The 19,386-nt window shown below is 35.9% G+C and overlaps 1 pseudogene; it reads left to right on the top strand.

Moving 5' to 3' along the window:
• Nucleotides 1–76: 76 nt before the first annotated feature.
• LOC121487024 overlaps nt 77–19,386 on the top strand; it is a 117,807-nt pseudogene continuing 98,497 nt past the window's right edge.

The following is a 19,386-nucleotide window of genomic DNA, read 5'->3' on the forward strand; positions in this document are numbered from 1 at the left end:
CCATCATCATGTTGAATTTTGTCAACACTGACTTCTTCAGGGATTTCTTAGTTTAATATTTTTACTATTACGGACGATGCAGGTTGGATTCTTATGCGGAAATGGCTCAAAAATGGTGTTTCAGATCTTTGTGACTAAAAAAGAATACTGTGCTTTATATTTGAATCGGAGGGCTTCTTGTTTTGAGTAACAGGTTCTAAGTCATTCGAACTGAGGCCAAGAATAGCTAGCTGATTGTTATCTGTGATAACACTATTTTCCAAACTCATGATAAGACCACAATAGATTTTCTTCATTATTCTTTAATGCCATGAAAGTTAGATATTGCCATATTAGAATGGTAGGTCACATGTGAGATTTTACAAATGAACTTTGGATAAAGTAATATTTTTTTCTGCTAATTTTCTATGTAGTAGATGCTGTGTGGTGTGCAAGTAGATGCTTGGATTCAAACCCCAGTTCTGACACCTACCAGCTGTATGACTTTGGAGGCATCATTATACTTTGATAAGCTTATTTTTTTTTCCTCTACTTCAAAAAACAGCTTTAACCATCTACCTAAGAATGTTTTTTAGAATTAGAAATCATGTTTGTAAAGCACTCAGCCCAGTGCCTGGCTCATGCTATGTGTTAAATGGGAAGAATTATTTTAATATTGCATATACTGGGTATTTCTATTCCTAAGGATAGGATCTCATGAGTATAGTTTGATTATATATCTTGGTTCTTATTCTTTTTCTTAGATGGTATGGCCCCAGGCTAATGTTATTTTCAATACCTTGATTTCTTAAGATGTGACTTCCCTTACAAACCTTTACTTACCTGACTGGACTAGACAGAAAGCGTTAATCAGACACTGAAATAATTCAGCTCCTCTATCCTTGCCCATGCCTGCCAAAATTATTTTTGAAATTATTAAAATGTTTTTTAAAAATTGAAAAATTCCACTAAGTTTTAAGAAACTTCCTGTATTTAAAACATTTCTTTAAATATGTTGCTTTTTTCCCTGCTTATTTTACATTCCAAAGGTGACATCTCTAAAAATAAAATTTTCAAATACAAAGAAAAAAAAAAAGAACAAGGAGGTGAGTGTGGCTAGAGCAGCAGTGAAGGGGAAAGGAGATTCATCAGGAATAATAAGGTGAGATAGGCCACCATGAGAACTACATATTTAACATAGATTTAAACCTAAACCTAAGTATGACAGGTAAGAGTAGAAGAGGGAAAACAAGTTAGGTAATTCAGGAACAAGAATGTTATTAAATGACTGTTGTAAGAAAATAGAATTATTAATTTTTCAACCTGCAATTCAAATAAATTTGTCTTCCTTCCAAGCTGATAAACTTTTATGCTGCCTCTCCTTTATAGCATAATATTTTATTTCTCTAGAACTCTTTATGAGTGTGTGCAATTGGTGATGTCTTTTTGCCAAACCAAAACAAGAGAAATCCCCCCAAATTGATAAATTAAAAAGAAATTCTGTTGACAGCCTGAATTTAATAAGCTTATGGCTGCCTTATTTTTTTAAACCCTGGGAAGTATAAACATTTTAAAATTGCAGCACTAATACTTCACTAGTATCTTTGACTGCCAACCCTCAGCATTATCTTGTGAGACTCCCAGCCTTACTGAAATCTCAAATTGCTGCTTTTCTGCCTGCTGTGTGCTGTGAGTTGAAAAGAACCCAGAGTCGTTTGTTTCCTGCACAAGCCTGAGATATTTCATGAATTCTCATTTATTTCAGGGATGCTTTCTTTCCCTTGTGGGAGACTCTTAAGTCTCAAAGGTCAACAGAAAGCCTTGGAATACGGAGCCTTTTTCATCTTGCTAACAGCAGGGAAAGAGCAGAAAGAACCTAACAGTACGAAGACATAAAGAATAAAAGAAATGGCAACGTGATTTCATTTATGCTTTTCAGGCAAAGAGAGAAAACAAGACTAACTCTAGCACAGTAATAATTACTAGTTAGCATTCTGGAACCTTGCTGGGTTTGTCATGCTACAGGAATATTGATGGGTCTGACTCTGGGGACTTTGGTCTAACAGTGTGACAGGATCATGACTCTTCACAAACTGCAGATTGGCCTTTACAGGCTCTCTGAGTCAGTACTCACCAACCCTAGCCCTCCCAAAGCTCCATTCTGGTATTAGTATTAGAAAGGTGGCCATTTCATCCTCTTCTCTTTTTCTCTCAGAGATGCAATCATCTTATTTTGTTGCCTATATCGATAGTAAATCCCTCTGCCATGAGCAAAACACTCGAAGGACACTGGTGGGTGGATCCTAGATAAGAATTCACTAGGTAAATATGTGGTTTACCCTTTGGAATCCTATGGTAGACGAAGATAAAAGCGGGGGGCAGTGGAGTGGAGTTGGACTGCCTGCCAAGAATCCCAGCTCCTTCACTTACTAGTTATACGGGGAAATTGCTCAACCTTCAATGCCTCAGTTTCCTTATTTGAAAAATGGGGATGATAATAATCATATTTGTCTTAGGATGTTAGTGAGTTAAAACAGAAAATTCTTGGAATGACTCTACTCATGATAATACAGATTCACACATGACTTAAATCACTCTGCCTTTGCCCAGTCCCTGTGCCCAGAATTTTACCAGTTATATATCCCAGGACTGGAGTGAAGAAATAGAGGTCATCCCATTAGGTGATTCCTGGAATTACTCATGCTGTTCTGGAAGTCTCAGCCAGGATTTCAGGAACAGAATCATTGCTTCCCAACGGCACCAATCCATAGCCAGAACAAGGGTGGATTATAATTATCCTATGGAATCCCCAGCCAACTAATAATAATTTTTTTTTTAATAATGCCTCTCTGGCATGCTGAATTATTTGGGCCTCACTAACTGCACAAAGAGGAAGTCTGAAGTATAAATAAAGCACTTAGGACCCAGAATGGCATTACTATGTAACTATTGGTTATTATTGTTGGGCAAAAGAAACCATGTTGAGGCTCACAAAGTCTACATGCCCACCTCATCGCAACAATAAAAGAGAATCAGCCAAATAAACTATTCTGTATTTTAATACTGAAACGGGGATCCTGGAGCTATAAAAAGAAAGCAAGAGATAACCACATAAATTTATACATTTTAACTAGCTGTGTGGGGTGAAGAGAGAAATAATTGGAATTAGAAGTTGTATAAAGCTTGTGTCTTAACTGAGTTGTACATCTTGTAAAAAATGAATTTTTAAAATGATAGTGCTGGGCGTCTGGGTGGCTCAGTCAGTTAAGCCTTGGGCTCAGGTGATAATCTCAGGGTTTTGGGATTGAGCTCTGCATCAAGGCCTGCATGGACTTCCTGCTTAGTGGAGAGTCTACTCCTTCCTCTTCTCTGGCCCTCCTCCCAGCTTAACTCTCTCTTTCTGCCTCAAATAAATAAATAAAATATTTAAAAATAAATAAAAATAAAGTAAAATGATAGTGCCTATATCTTATTCACCTCCTCTGGGCTCAGTACAATAACTAGAATATCTCCACGGGTAGTAGTAGAATTGTCTTTTTTTTTTTTTTTTTCCTGTATTTTTATCATATTCTTTGGATAAGATTTGTAGCATTAGTCCCCATAACTTGCCATCAGGGAAATACAAATGAAAACCACAATGAGATACCACCTCACACCAGTGAAAATGGTGAAAATTAACAAGACAGGAAACAACAAACGTTGAAGAGGATGTGGAGAAAGGGGAACCCTCTTGCACTGTTGGTGGGAATGTGAACTGGTGCAGCCACTCTGGAAAACTGTGTGGAGGTTCCTCAAAGAGTTAAAAATAGAACTACCCAATGACCCAGCAATTGCACTGCTGGGGATTTACCCAAAGATACAGATGCAGTGAAACAGCAGGACCCCTCACCCCAATGTTTATAGAGCAATGTCCACAATAGCCAAACTGTGGAAGGAGCCTCGGTATCCATCGAAAGATGAATGGATAAAGAAGATGTGGTCTCTATATATAATGGAATATTACTCAGCCATTAGAAACGACAAATACCCACCATTTGCTTCAAATGAAGCAAAGAACTGGAGGGTATTATGCAGAGTGAAGTAAGTCAATCGGAGGACAAACATTATATGGTCTCATTCATTTGGAATATAAAAAATAGTGAAAGGGAATAAAGGCGAAAGGAGAGAAAATGAGTGGGAAATATCAGAAAGAGAGAACATGAGAGACTCCTAACTCTGGGAAACGAACAAGGGGTAGTGGAAAGGAGGGGGTTGGGGTGACTGGGTGATGGGCACTGAGGGGGGCACTTGACGGGATGAGCACTGGGTGTTATGCCATATGTTGGCAAATTGAGCTCCAATAAAAAAAAAAAAACCAAAAAAAAAAAAAAAAAAGATTTGTAGCATTAGATATTTAAGAAGTGAGCAGGAATTGGATGAGGGCAGAGGAATATCACAGAGAAGTGCCTGCTAGTCTCCCAAGCAATCTTTCTACTTAGGTGCAAGGATCTCATGTCTTCAACCTGATGTCCTTATATGTAAAAGAGAGTGTTATGACATGCAATGTAGGTTACATAACCCAGTGTTTGGTACTCAAAAGATAATCACTTGCCTTCTTCAGATCTCTAAATCAAAATGAAGCATCACCGGCACAGATAAGCTAGAGCCTCTGTATACATAGAATGAATTATAATCCCAGCAAGGTCAGGCAAGAGGTGGGATCAAAGTGTCCTATTTCTAAAGCAAAGATCGATTTCTGTGAGTATGAGAAGCACTTAATATACTCAGTGAGGCCTGAGTGACATGAATAGTGTAGTTTCATCAAAGATAAGGAGGTCTTTGCCCATTGGAACTCAGGTTTCTTATTTTGTACTGGTTTAGGGTAAATAATTAGTATTTTCTGGCATTTGTTGGATGATTGGTCTTCTAAATCAAAACTGTGTTTTTCATTTTTCAATCCTCATTACCATAAGCCAATATCAAGTAATTTTTCATCCTGACTTTTCCTGTCATTCATGGTAGCAACATTTTCATTACTTATGTATCACCAACCACACACACATTTGCTTGTGCATTTAAATATTTTTAAGCATAAATTTGTCTTATATATTCACATCCAATCTTGTAGCTCTGGGTATACTGTCCAAATCTCAAAAAATAGCAGTTCATCTTGAAAATTCAGGTATTTATAGAAAGAGAAAAACTAGTTCATTAGTGGGCAGAATAGAAGTTAGCTAAAAAAAATAAAGAGCTTTGTTTCCAGTGAAATCTTCAACACTTAGCCTAAAGTATTTTAATTTATGAAAGTTTAAATTGGTATTTCTGAAGCTTTTGATATTCAGCCCCAAATATAGACCACAGATTTTAGTTATATATGTAATTTTAGTTTTTATATATAAATATATACATCAGATTTTAAATTAAAGTAAGTTTATTTAAAACACTTTCTGAAAAAATTTTCTAGGAAGAAATATATTTTATTAACTTTGTTTTAATGATAAAACATTTATTAATAACTTTATAGTATAGAGGAAGATACTATTAGCAAAGTTTCACCAAAGTATCTTGGGTATACATGCATGTAAACACTGAAATGACATAGTTTAAAAGCATGAACTTTAGAGACAGGACCAGAATTCAAATTTTGGCTCTGCCACTTACTTAATTTGGGTAAGTTGCTTATCTTTGTACCTCAGTCTCTTTGTTGATGAAATGAATAAAATAGTGTACCTGCTGCATAGCATTGTGATGAAGACTAAATTCAACAAAGTGGAAAAATTCCGGGCATAAAACAAGTACTTGATAAAAATCACCTATTACTAAGAAGCACAATGAAAATTTCACCTAATTTCAGTTAATTCAATAGTCTCAAACTGAATTCCATCATACTTATTTTAGTTCAGTAAAATCAAATTTAGCCATAATTTGAGCTTACGTTCCTCTTGGCTTTCTAGTTAGATTTAACCAAAACATATATGAAAAGATGCCCAACCTTACCAATATTTGAGGAACCTGAAATAGCACAACTCCCTTTTCACCTTTCAGATTAGTAAATGTAGAAGGAACACTAATATCTGGTCTTCTAAATCAAAACTTCTAGACTTGGGAAGCACTGTGAGGAAAAGAGTCCTATTGTTGCCAGGAATCTAAATTGGCACAGATTTTTCTGGAAGGCAATTTGGCAGTATACATCCCAAGTCTTAAAATATATATTCCCTTTGATCCAGAAATTCAACATGCAGAAATTAATCCTAAGGAATCATCAGACAAATGGGCAAAGATGAATAAAACAGAATGGTTACTGCAGTGTTTATTTATAATAGCTTCAAATTAGAAGCTACTTAAATATGAGTGTAAGTTAATGATATTGGGCCATGTTCATAAAACAGAATTCAATGATATCATTCATGAAGTTGACAGTGTTGATATAGAAAAACAATCAAGTGAAAATTGCATTATTACAGTATGATTCACTTTATAATATGCATGTATGTGTGCATGTGCACAGAAAATGTCTGAAGACTTTTTGATGAATACATCAAAATATTACCAGTTGTTATCAGTGAATAATAGAATTACAAGTGATTTATTTTAGTTTTCAGTAAACTATTTTACAAAAAAATATATTAATCATAGAAAGGCCTGTGAAATTGGTTATTAAAAATGTAATTCAGAGAAACCCCAAAATCTACAGAAAAACATCATGGTGTTAAGATATTAGATAATAGAGAAGTATTTAAAAATATGGTTTTATGGGTACTTTAGCTTTTTTATTCCTCTACTGAAATGATCTTCAGTATGAGCAGCAAAACCTGACAGAATTTCAATCAAGGAGTCTCTTTGGGCCTGTACTTGATATAGAATTGTGGCTTTTTATTTTGTGTTCCGTATACTACCCACACCCTCAAGGCAGTTTATATCAGTTAATGGTCCTTCAATCTGGCTGCTAGGTATAATTCAGAATTCATTGAATCGTTGATGTCATTGACCTGGACCAAGTGTGACTTAGGGTTAATAGGACTAAAAGTCAAAATGAAAAGAAGTTCTCTGGTATACAAGAAAGGCAATCATAGAAGAGCTATTCCAGAACAGTGGAGTTAATGAAAAGCTATCTGTCTTCTGTCAGTAACACCAAAATTCTAAAGATCTATATATTTAAACAATCCTAAATAATGGCCAAAGTTGAGGTAGGAGAAAATTTTACAAAAGGAGATTGACAGCCCAAAATCAATGATCCAAACACTATGCTTGGTTAAGAAGAGTGGTGAGGGGGTAGACAAGTGTTTAGATAAAAGAACACTTTAGTTTTGGTAAAGTAAAAAATATTTAACTTCTGAAGATTAGTTAATAGAGGGCCATAAAAAGATTTTTTTTAACTGAGAGCATAAGAATTAAAAAGCCTATTATGAGTTTTTTGTCAACTGATGAGTTATTGAACACTACATCTGAAACTAATAATGTACTATATATTGGCTAATTGAATTTAAATTTTTAAAAAAGAGTTTTTGTAACTAGACTATTGTAAAAAGGAGGGGCGACAAAAAGAACACACATATTTTATTGTATATTGTTTATAAACATTATATATTCAAATTATGGTAGCCAAGGAGGCCTTTTTCAAAATGTTCCAATGGAAATTTATCTGACCCACTGATATTTGCTAAGACCACATTAGAATGTGCCAAGATGAATGTTTTAACAGAATCACACCCAGTGATGTCTATGTGTGTGAAGCAACTGAGCGTATTGAAAAGAGAAACATTCGGGAAGTAAAGGAGAAGATAAAGGCAGGCATAATCCATTAACCCAGGAGTTAAGAACTCAGAGTTCTTCCATCTCTGGGAATGAATCTCCGATCTTAGTCTCTCATTTGTCATTATAAATAAAAAACATGAACTATTGATGTCTACAGGTCTTTACCACTGCCGTATTTCCTTATTCTCTGCCTTTGTGGACTGCTTTTTTTTTTTTTTTTTTTTTTTGAGGTAGCAAACTACAAAATAGCAAATTTTAGTCAGAAATTACAGAAATAGGCCATTCATTAAAATGCATTCCCCTTCAGAAGACCACTAGGATCTCACATAAATGTGACATAGACAGGAGATTTCAAGTAAACAAATAAAACGCAAGTGACCAAGGAGCTAGAAAGAACACTGTCACCTATCCTTTGAAAAAAATCTATTCCAGAGAGTAATAACTATTTTAAAAAGCAGTTATAGCTTTAGACCACAGAGACTACCTGTTTCAGGTGATCAGTAATTTTAAATGGTTGAGATTATCATATTTCTTCAAATCATGTCCCAACTTTTCTCTGTTTAATCAGTAAACAATAAAGGGCTACATTTTAATTTTTTCTTAAGATATGCTTGAGCATAGAAATGTACACTTTGGTGTCTGTCACTTACCTTTCAGCCCTGGAATAATGTGAAAAAAGAAATCTATTCTACCCTACAAAAACAGAATCTTCCACCAGATATCTCTTAACTAAACTCCATGAATATTGCCTGAGCAAAACTAGCCATTGGAGGATAACCTTTCTAATTATAACCTTAATACATAATGACAAACACACAGAGACACATGAGAAAAAATATCAGGGACTTGACAGACCCATGTCAGACATGACTCTCTTTCCCTCTTTCTTTACCTCCCTCTCCTCTTCCCTCCTTCCCTACCTTCCCTACTTTCCTTCTTTCCTTTTGTCCTTTAAGCAAAAGCTGCTATTAAGTTTCAGAATATTTTTAAACGAATATTTTTATTCACAAAGTATATATTCTACAGAACATGCAAGCTAGGGAATTGATTTAATAGGGCATATGATTTTAACATATGATAAGGAATCAATTTGGCTGATTAAATAATTTCTAAATATTGTTTTAGACATTGGCCATTCTAAATTTCAATAAGCCCTTTACTGCTTTACCCCAGAAAATTTTAGTGAAAATACACAGAAAGAATAATGAGCTCAAAAAGCGCTTACTGCAGTTGCAAAATGATGATCATGATTAATAGGAATGTACCCAGCCAATGAGAAGGATCTGGTGAAGCAGGTCAAAGATGAATGCTAAAGTGCCATTTCCTTCACATTTTTATACATGAGCTGCAATATACTGAATAAACAGAGAAAATATATTAATTTTATCCTCAAATGATATAGACTAAGCATCATCATAAGAGCCACAATGATTTATCTTGGTAACTAGAGGTGCCTGAAAAAAATTATGTAGTGATAAGAGTAAATTACTGAGTTAGAAACAGCACATGATGTGCTCTAATGTTACAAAATTTTCAGTGATTCCTCATTTTTACCTTAGCACATCCTCCACTGCTCTTCAACATATACTCTACCAGTTTCTGGTGGAATCTATTTCCTCTTTGGCCATAAGCTTACAGTCCCAGAATTGCATGTAGGCCTTCAATCTAGTTGATCTCTCACACTCTACCTCTTTCCCACCCCACCCCCAACTCCATCCATTCTGCCCCGTATCCTCTTTTAAATCCAACCTAAATCCCACTTCCTCCTGGAAGCCTTCATGGCCATTTCAACCTGCATTGTTTCCCACAGTCTCTGAACTACAAAACACTTAATATGCTCTCATCTTGTTCTCTTGCTATTTCTGCTGTGAGTCTAGTCTCACCAACTATAGTCTCCAACAACAGAGTTTGTCTTCAAAAGTAGAGATTAAAAATTACATGTTTATTTTTGACTGAATTGAGAGGACTGCACAATGAGCATGTGGATTGATTGTTGCCAGGTAACTTTAATAATAAATTATAAATATTTTACCTTTTTCATGTCATCAACATATCTGAGATTTCTTGGCATATTAATGGTCAATTTTCACAATCATCTAATGAACAAAACCTTATTGAGCCCCTTCTAGGTTCCAGGCACTGTGTTGTTTGACTGAGATACAGAGTTAACATGACTCAATCTCATAAGTTAATAGATAACAAGCCTGGACTTTTATCAGACTATCATTGCGTAGTTTATGAAACAATTTGACGTGTTTTATTCTAATTTAAAATTGACAGTAATTCTTCATCATTGACATTGAATGGAGCAGGCTAGAGGTATGCTAATCAGTCTCCAGAAACCAATCCCCCATCAACTCCATTGCTCTCAGGAGACCTACTATACACAGCATCTCATACATTCAGCCATGACCTGCAGAAGAGCGTCATAACTAAGATTTTTGTTACCACTGTCCCTTTTTCATTGGCATATTTCTGATGTCATTGATAAATAGTCTTATGGGCTCTCCCATAGAACATAGTAGGCTGATGCATGATGCATTCTTTTGAATTACATGGCGTATCCAATCTAGCATGTCCAGTTTACTTAGTTTTTTCACACCTTATCCATTACCATGGTAGGTATGGCATTTTTAACTAGGGTTGTCTTCTTCCAAGATGCTAAGAGATAACATTAGCATTATCTCCTAAGGTACTTTCCAGGGTGTTAAGTCTATGTTATTCAAAAGTGCCCCCATATAAACTCCCCCTTATCTGCCTCTATGTTCTTTCCTGATTGATCTAGTAGACTTAGGATCCAGTCCCATGGATGTTCTCCCAGTGCCTGCCGGCACATGTTGGAAGGACTTGCAGCTCCTCACACTATAGCCACTTTCCTCTCATCAATCCCAGCACTTCCAGAGCTGGGCCCTGGTTATTGACCTGGTGGCCAAGAAGGAAAGTGAAGTCAAGGCAAAGGATTCAAGCAAATGGATAGAACAGAACTTAACAAGAGAGGATTGGAACACTTTTTTTTTTTTTTTCAGGCCCAGAGAGTTAAGGAGAATCTGGGGATTCAGGACTTTTGGAATAATCAACCCAGATTTCCTCTTGCCATGTCTCAGGATTCCATTCCTCTAAATATATCCCTGTCCTTAGCATTGAAAACTTGACAAACTTGAGAACTCAGCCTCTTCTACAGTTCTGCTACTTTTAACCTGATTCTCAGCTTTCTGGAGATTAGAGTATCTTTATATATAATTGGTGATTAAACATTCTCAGTGTTCATTATATTCTCCAATGTATTGATTGCCTCCAGCTATAGTCATCCAATTCCATGGTCATTATAATTACTATTACTCCCTTGTTCTGGTTATCTAATACGGCATTTAAAAAACAACCCCAAAATTACTGCTGTAAAACAACAACAGTTTTACTGTATTTACAGATTCTACAGGACAGGAATTTGGACATGGCACCATAGGGAGGAATTATTTTTCTCTGCTTCATGAAGTTTGATATATAAGCTGGGAAGCTTCAAATACTTTGGAGTTACTCAAAGGGCTGAAAACTGTGTTTATTTGAAGGAGTTATTCCTAACTAGGGGTGATTTTTGTCCCCAGGAATGCAGAAATGACAGAGACATGTTTATTTGTTACAACCAGGGGGAAGGGAGCACTACTGGTATCTATTAGGTAGAAGCCAGAAATACTGCTAAACATCCTACAAGGTACAGGACAGTCCTCCACAAGGAAGAATTATCTGGTTCCAAATGCAAATGGTACTGGGGTTGAGATGTCAACTGGGGTTGGCTATTTTACATGGTGTCAGAGAGTTTGAAGAATAAACAAAGCTGTAACTGAACTGTAAACTTTAAATAATTTAAGTGGTAAAAAAAAAAGTAAAATACAATAAAAATCTATTGTTTAAGGATGTGTGGGTGGCTCAGTCAGTTAAGCATCTGCCTTTGGCTCAGGTTGTGATCCCAGAGTTCTGGGATAAAGCCCTGCATCAAGCTCCCTGTTCAGCAGGGAGTCTGCTTCTCCCTCTCCTTCTGCCCCTCTCCTGCTTGTGCTCTCTCTCCCTCTCTCTCAAATAAATAAATAAAGTGTTTCTTTAAAAATCTATTGTTTTTTTAAAAAAAGTAAACAAGACTAGAAAAAACTGCATAGTCTTCTTTACATATTCTCATAAATTACATAGGATCACTTTCACCAAAATCTACCAGTCAAAGCAGTCACAAGTTCATTCAAATTCAAAAATAGTAGACATGGTTCCTACTTATTCAGAGGAAGCATGTAAAATAATAGTTATCATTGCTCTCCATCCGGGAGGTTATCCAGCTCCAAAATCTCATTTTAGAGTCTGCTTGTTAAGATAACTCCTGGTCCCAATTGTCCTAGACCAGGGTTCCCAGTAAACAGTGAAATTCTGAGATTGTCTTGTGAAAGATTCTTTGAGGAATGCTTTCAGGAAAAACACCTATGAGGATGTAAGGTAAGAAGAACTGGGCAGAGGGAGAGTCAAACTGTGATACAATTGCAATGCCCTCAGTGAGACCACAGGATGCTCTACAGACAGGATGGTCCTTTAGAGATACCTGTATTAGAGGCAAGAAGTTCAGGCTTCCGTATCTCTGCATCATCCTGTTATAAATACAAGCTGCTCCCTTGGAGGAGCTGCGAACTTGGGCAAAGTAGTATCAGCAGCCTGAGGGCAAATCCCCAAATTGGGACATAGTCCTGAGCCTTCAGCATCTAGCACTCCTGCCAGCTAGAGAAACAAATAGCTAAAGGGTGATCTGGTTGGTACATTACCTACAGGTCTTTTTTATACTTTACGAAAGAAGGCTTTTGTGATGCACATTTAATTTACTAAGGAATAAAATTGCCATTTACCTCTAAGTGCTTGCCCTATAATTGCCATTTGGTTTACTTTCAAGTCCAATATGTTTGAGATGTACCCCTTAAGCTATCATGTAATGGTTCATCTCTGTAGGAATACAAGTTACTTCCAACAGCTTATGGCATGCATGCAAATAATTCTAGTTGCAGACCACATGATTCAAATATTTTAAGCAATCTGTTGGAAAAAAATTTTCTTTGTTTTCCTGTTCTGTGAGGAATAGTTGACCTCTGCCCACATCATATTTCATTCTTCACCTCTGAAACAGAGTACAAATTTCTGCAGTTCACTAGAGCTCAGCTCAGAAAATAATTGTGTGGGTTGTTTGTTATATTCCTCTCAACACAGGAGGAAACAAAATTGATGGTAAAATTCCCAAACTATTATCGTTAATTAACCCTTAACCCTTATCAAGGTAAACTAACCTGTAGTTGAATTTTTTTTTTAAGAATTCCTTCAGGGAGACTTACTACATGCTATTTCTCCATGGAAAATGCAACCCAATGGACAAAGTTTTTTAAACTCTTACAGATTTTTTTATTAGAAATAATAGTACTAGTGGTAGAACCACCACTAAAATTCAAGTAGCGGTAGGTAAAAGGAAGTCAAAACAAAGGCAACTAAATGCCTCTCAGCGGCAGGGGCAGAACTGGCAAGAGGTAAATGAAGTGCTTTGGGTACAAAATTTAAGGAAGCATCCATTCTTAGATTCTGATTCTGCCCTTGCATAACCCTGAGAATGAGTGCCTCCTGAAATTCTGCATCCAGGGTTCTCTTGCCTCACCCTAATCCCAGCTCTGCTCAGAGTACATCTGAACCAGAATCCGATATGAAATAGGTGGAGACCAGGCTTATATCCACATGGGGTGTGCATTTAACAGTTCACACTAAATGCCTGTCATTCTTAAAATCATCTTTTTTGTGGTTTTTCACTCAAAAATCACCCACTTTGTACCATGGCTTCTAGTTAACCTGGTTGTACCTAGTTTGATCAGGGCTTAGCAGTTATCTGTGGTCTGTGGCTTTTGAGGTGGTCTGCCTTGAAACCTCTGTCCAGCAGGGGCATTTCATAACAAATGGTAATAGTTCACATCAGTCTAATCATCTCTGGGACCATTTCTATGGGATTTACAGTTGAGAGTAAGCAAAGAACAAGCAAGTAGGATATCTCAGAGAAAGGAGGTAGCAGGTAGAGGGAAATAGTGAAAAAGAGTCAAGAAGAAGTTGGTAGTAGACTAGGAGATAGCAGTCCATGGAAAGTGGCAGAGTTAACTCTAGAGCATCAAATACTGTTTTAGTCATAATTAGTATTCTATTTTAGAAATCAGAGTTGTGTTTAGATTGTGGCACTGGTTTCAGACTCCTATGGCTATTGACTCTTAAATTATGATGCTGACACCCTTGCTTTGGTTAAAATAGGACTGTTCAATACTGAAATGTTTCTCATTTTTCTTTTCTTTTTCCTTTAACAAACCACTATTAATAGAAATAGGATCCATTTGAGGGGTACAATCCCAGGGGCTCTCAAGAAGTGTTTTGTCCTAAAAATATCTTCTCCAGCTGCTAACCATAGTTTCTAAAGACCCCGTGACAAGTCATTCATTCGTTTGGGTCCAAGCTTGGTAAATCCCCTGGGAAAACGCAAGAACACCTGGATGGAGAACATTTTGAATTGCTGCCAAACAACCTTTTATTTAGTTTTATTTGCTAGTGATACTCATAAGAACCAGATGTACAAAACAAAAGGATTACCTGATGGGGGAGGGAAGGAAAACCCTCCTAGATCACATCTGTCCTATGAACTTTGGCCTCAACAACACCAGGGTTGGTCTACCTGCAAGTCTTATTTCTACCTAGCTTGCATTATTTGGCTTAAAATACATTTCCTCTTCTAATTGTTGACAACCTCACTTACAAAATAAGATGTTAAAGTGACTGTTGACCAAACTAAAACTGGGTTCCCACTCCGATGTCCTGATATATGCCAAGAATGCAAGAGTCAGAGCCAGACAGACCTGAATTCAAATCCTGGTTCTGCTCTTTATATCCTGGGTAGGATAATAGGTTAATTTTTCTTCCTGAGGCATGTACTCAATTTTTAAATGATGATAATAAGATCCATTTTGTAGAGCTATTTTGAGGATTCTAAAGAATATAGGTAAAGCACCTGGCACTAATATAGTAGGTATCCAATAAAAAATACCTACCCAGTCATAGCTATTGAACATGATTATTTTCAGCATCATGGTAAGTAATATAAAATTTTTGTTTTAAGTTGGAACTTCTCTGACAAATGCTCAAAGCCTAATCAATCTTAATTTTTTCTATTTCCCATTACAGTCAGACTTATGTTTTTCTATTCTACATACACAAGGCCCCTATGGGGAGGCGGCAGATCTTTTATAATCTCTACTTTGCAGATGAAGAAACTAAGGGCCAGACAGTTTAAGTAACTTGCTAGGGTCACATAGTAAGTAATGAAATTATGCCTAAATTTTAAACCTTCTGATTTCAAAGCTCATGAGTTTTCTACAGTGGTTCTTAACCCCCACTGTTTATTTGAAATATAAAAATACATCCATAACAGTGCTCCACCCGAGACTAAATCAGAATGGCATTGGCCTGAGCATTGCAGGATTTTTTTTTTTTAAACTCCCAGGTTACTTTTACACTGAACTAGGCCAGGTTCAGTGAAAGGCCTGACTTTGCTTTGAATCATTCCTCAACAAAATTAGGTCATCTTATCTCCTTTCCAGAACTCTTGTTATGTTCATTAACAATTCTAATTAGCACTTTATTCTAGAAACCAGAGAATATAAATTCTGGAAGAAACTTCATATCCTTAATTCCTCTAGTTCCAAAACTTGGGTCTGAGGACTTGTAATTTTCAGGATTACTCTAAAGAGAGAGAGAGAGAGAGAGAAGTAAGGACAACTTAGCAGATGCAAGTTAATTTTCTTTTGGAAGGAATAGCCATTGTTTTAAAATTTGTTTCTGTTAAATGACCTTTCTTTTCTGAAATAATGGTGATGGTTTTTTTTGCTAATATTCTTATTTAGAAACATAAAAATTTGACTATCCTTTAATGCATACTGAATTAGTTTTGGAGAGTTTACTGGCCTGTAAAATCCAGAATTTCTGGCAGCCACTTATTTTTCCCAATTTTATCATCTTACAGGTGAGGCAATTGAGGCTCAGAGAGAAGCTACTCTAATCCAGGTTCTACTTACTATAATGCCCAAATGCTTTGAAATATATATTTTTTAGTTATCTATTTTTTCTAACAAAGTATAGTTCAATTGTGCCTTTTAATCTACATGTGACTCTGATCAATAACCTAGGGGAAAGAAACAGGATTGGAAAAAAGAAAGTAGAAGTACATAAAAAGCTATAATCCAAGGAGTCCAGAATAGGGATAAAATGGACTTGAAAATAAACCAAACAGAACTTCTAGAACTATAAAATACAATAACTCAAATGAAGAATTCAGTGCAATAGCAGATTAGTCACATCTGAAGAGAGAGTTAGACAACTGGAAGACTGACCAGAAAAAAATAACCAAGTAATTTGAAGTAGACAAAAAGATGCAAAATACAGAAGAAAGAGTGAAATACATAGAGCATAAAATTCTCTATAGAAGGTTTATAGCGAAAGAAACAAATATAATGGAGCACAGGCAAAATTTAAATATAATTTTCAGGGAATTTTTCCAGAACTATTGAAAGACATCAAGCTATAGCTTCAAAAAGCCAAACAAATTTTAAAAACAAAGCAAAACATAAAACACCTAAAGCCATTACACTGAAAATTAAAAATGGTATCATAATATCAGCCAGAAATAAGGAGAGTATCTTCAAAATAGTGACAATTAGCAATGAGTTTTCAATAGCAATAATAAAGCCAAAAGACAGTGGGTAGATATATTCAATATGCTAAATGAAAATAATAGGCAACCCAGAATATTATATCCAGAAAAAAATCCTTCAGAAATAAAGGCAATAGGAAAAAACATTCTCAGACAAGGAAAAACTACAAAAAAACAAATTATCAGAGTTTCTAACTTTTTCTTGTCCCTTGGCCCCTTTGAAAATCTGGTGAGACTTATGAATGCTCTCTCAGAATAAAAAATAATAATAAAATAAAATAAGTAAAGTCACAAAGGAAGCATATATTGGTCACAGTCTAAATATCTAAAAAAATCAAATTCATGATATGGTGATGTATGTTTATATATCATAACAAGATCTAAATAACAAAGTATTCACAATAATTCCTCAGTAGTTAAGTACAGTAATTTCTAAGTAGGAAAAGTTTGTACAAGGTTATGTCCTTGACTTTAGTCAGAAAGCTAACTATGCTAAGTTCTCTCAGGCAGCAAGAAAGTGGAAGAAGGCAATTAGCGTGAAACCAATGTCTCACTAAGACACCTCCAAGAAGCAAAGACTGAGGTAAACCATATTGTAAAATGGATGGCATAGACACTTTATAATGAGAATAATAATCAACAATCACTTACTATATAAAAAGAATGTGTGGGGTTACACAAATGTATACATCTATATTTTTAAACTTACCAAAGAAATGGCATCTTTCAACATTTTTTTCAAAGTATATATGCAACCAAGCCAAGCTTTAAATAAATACTCTCTGCTTCATTCCATCTCATTTAAAGAAAACAAGACTCTGCCTTTGATTTGCCAATGCTTTTTTTTTTTTTTTTTTTTTTTTTTTTGCTTTGAGTAGGAATGAATCTTCCCAAAGCAGTTAGCTTCCACAGCTAAGGATTTCTTTTTCAAGCTATTATTAATTCTACTTCCAAGAAAGCAAGTGTTGGTATTCTTGTTCAGATTGTACAGCAGAAAAAGATAGATTGTTGTGGCAAAGAGACGTCCATTACTTAAAGAATTCCCTTAAACAGAGTATCCTTAATGTACTGTGGTAATTTATCTGTGAGCTTTATTTAGCCATGAGGTACTTCTTCCTATAACATCAATAATGTATAAACATTAACAAGAAGAATTTATGCTTGGGTGGGGACTTGATTATCTTAAATAATTTGAAAAGCTTTTAAAGCTTTGAAGTGTTGAGTTTATTATTTTGCCAAGAACAAAACTTGGAATACCATCTGCTTGTGATTAAGGCTGGAGCTTCTGCCCTTGCTCAAATGATGGGACCAATGTGACTGTCACTTGTGAATGCATGTTTCAGAGCTGGCACTTTCTCCCGATATTCCCTAAGAAGTAGCTCAACTTCTTCCTCTCCTGATGGAACTTAAAAGAGCAAAACAATCAACTTCTCAATTTTACTGTCCCAAATCTGCACTGTGCATCATTTCTCCCTAGAAATGTTCTATCCAGGTGGCAAAAGATCAACACTAGAAACAGAAATTTTGTGCCTTGTTTCCTTTCTTCCTTTATATTCCCATCCAACCTTCAAAGCATTTTAGCAAAGATTCCTGTAAATCCAATACTGAATGTCCAAATTATACCTTCCAAAGTATTTTTGTGCCAGGAAACACAATAAAAATCAAATTGGCTCTGAATGATTCAAGAAGGAACCTTAACTGTAATACTATTTTTGTGGCTTCTGATAGCTCCAAATTGGAAAACTGTGCCATGACCCTTACAGCAAAGGTGCAGACTTCTTCCTGGGGCTTCATTAACCCAGGGAGGCCTGCCAGGCAAAGACAAGAATTAACCTTAAGCCCAGACTTTCAAAGAAATTCTGAGTTGTTTCAGATCAACCTACCAAATCCCTTTAATGGGAGTAACAGCATCATTTCTTAATTTCTTACTTTTGAGATTTGGATTTATTGTGAAGTGCATAGATTCTATCAATTGATGTGTTTTCCATTTCACTTTAGCTTGGAAAAATGCACAGCCAATCTGGATGTATATACCCAGGGATTTACCATGAATTTATGCTAAAATATTTGGGTGCATTTTGGAATGTCCTCTTCTCTTCTGTGAGAAGATATATAAAAACTATTTTGTTTACCTATCCATTCTGTTCTGTCAATGTGCCCTTCTAGACAGCAATGGCACAAGACAGGACCAATGTAGTAATACTACTGCAGGTTATCTACACTGAGGCTAACCAAAAGTAGTGGAAGGATTATAAAAAGGTCTGCCACAAGGAGTTTCCTGAATGGGCAGCCCCAGTGTTGTCCTTGTTATTTGACAGCGAGTTCCTTGTCTTGTCCTCAACCTTTTACCTTTTCCTGCTGTGTGACCTTACCCCAAGTTAGTGCTAGCTAAATAAGGCACCTGTTGCTCCACAGCTAATTATCATTTACGTCATTTGTGTGATACGAGTTGCCCATAACCAAGAAAGTTGGGAGTGGCATTTGTTCCTTCAGCCAAGTGTTGCCTCCATCTGGTCAGGCTGTGACAGGATTCTCTGTAATGAGCCTCACTCTTGTGGCAGCAAGTTCAGCAGAATCCGTTTCCATTATCTTTATGTCATCAATTTCTGCACAATGACTCAGGAACTATTCTGTTTTCTCTATATTTATCAATTAACTTATTTTATTTCTTCTAACAAATCTTGATACCATTTCCTCCTCCAATAGATTACACTTCCAATCAATCTGGTGCATTCAATATATTTCAAAATCAGGAGAAAAATATGTACAAACATACAGACTCACAGGCAAACACACACCTGTTCTTGGATCACTGCCAATGAATGTGTGCGCTCTGCAGAAGAAAGAAAAAGCTCTTGATGGAATATTTATTCTCTGGGCTTTTTCCCTTAAAGAAAGGATAGATTGCTATGCCAGTGAGACAT

The sequence above is a fragment of the Vulpes lagopus genome, chromosome 3 (genome assembly GCF_018345385.1).
Source record: "Vulpes lagopus strain Blue_001 chromosome 3, ASM1834538v1, whole genome shotgun sequence".
Taxonomy (NCBI): domain Eukaryota; kingdom Metazoa; phylum Chordata; class Mammalia; order Carnivora; family Canidae; genus Vulpes; species Vulpes lagopus.